Raw genomic sequence first — 1372 nt, forward strand, 5'->3', positions numbered from 1 at the left:
CTCTGGAAGGCTGGGCGGCGACGGGCCGCGCAGAGGGACAAGAGTCCACGCCCCCCGACGCCGGCAAGAGCGCGCGTTACGCCCTCACGGGGGCGGGGCCGGAGGAGACGCAGGCCCGCCCCCTAGTGGGAGCTTGTGAGTGTGCGCGCGCATGTACTTGTGCTTGTGCGTCTGTGCCAGCCCACTGGGTCGACCTTAGGGCCTGTGAGCCTGTGAATGGGAAAGATAGGGGCGTTGGGGGGCGGGGAGGCGTGAAAATCAAGTTAGTAAAGCATTTCATATATTCGTATTGTTCCTGTTTCTTCCACGTGGTAATTCCATCGATGCCCCCTTTTTCTTTTCTGTCCTTTTATGGGGATCAGGTGAGACAGGTGCGTGTCATGCCTGCTTGTGCGGAAACTTGGGCCCAGAGCTGCATGAAGCACACTGTAGATGGCAATCCTTGCACAACACCAGTGCATTTGGAGATCATAAATGCTGTGAGCCTTTCTGGTATGGAGATAGCCCCACCGAACACGAGTGGGCCTGGCTACCAGGGAGTGCAGGAGCGCGGGGAACATATGTTTTGATTTTCTATGCTGAGATGGGTGAAGAGTAGAATTTTGTTGTTTTTTGGGTATGTTTTATTTTTTGCCTATACTGAAACTTGAATTGCTCCTGAGCTTTGGTTCTGAAGGCTAGCCCTCTACCACCACAGTTCCAGTTTAGGCCTTTGAATGGATAATTAGAGGTAAGGGTTTCAAGAACTTTCCTGCCTGGGCTGGTTTCAAAGTGTGATCCTCCTGAGTAGCTAGGACTACAAGTGGGACCATCAGTACCAGGCTAAAAACAGATTTCCAATATGGGGTATTGTTCTCTTACCATTTGATCTTTAGACACGTTCTCCACTTTTTTGAACAATATATTTTTTTCTTTTAGGAGCCCAATGCTGTCGATAAGCTGAAAATGTTATTTTCATTCCTTTCCCATCTCTATATATTATTCTGAATAACTCACATCCAGTGCCACAAATAGATTTTTCTATTAAAGTTTCTAGCTTTATTTTAGACAAAGAATTTGATCATAAAACCTCTCACTGAATATTATATCTAACCAGGATATTGCCTGGCACCTGAAGTCAATGCAGTAACCTAGCACATGGCAGATGATATGGTTTTAAAGATGATCAAGTCACACAAGCAGATATATTTATTCACAAAGCAAATACTGATTCTCTAATGATGTCATGGAGCTATCACAAACATGGTCTCACTATAGCAAATCATAAGTAAATGAAGTAGAAAATAAATGGTACTTCCCTTGCAGTGCAAAAGCAGTTACTGTAGTAAATTTTTGTGTGATTACTTTGCACCAGAGCCTTTTGATTAACATA

This window comes from Megascapheus bottae, chromosome 8 (assembly GCF_031878675.1).
Source record: "Megascapheus bottae isolate mThoBot1 chromosome 8, mThoBot2.hap1, whole genome shotgun sequence".
In the NCBI taxonomy this organism is placed as follows: Eukaryota; Metazoa; Chordata; class Mammalia; order Rodentia; family Geomyidae; genus Megascapheus; species Megascapheus bottae.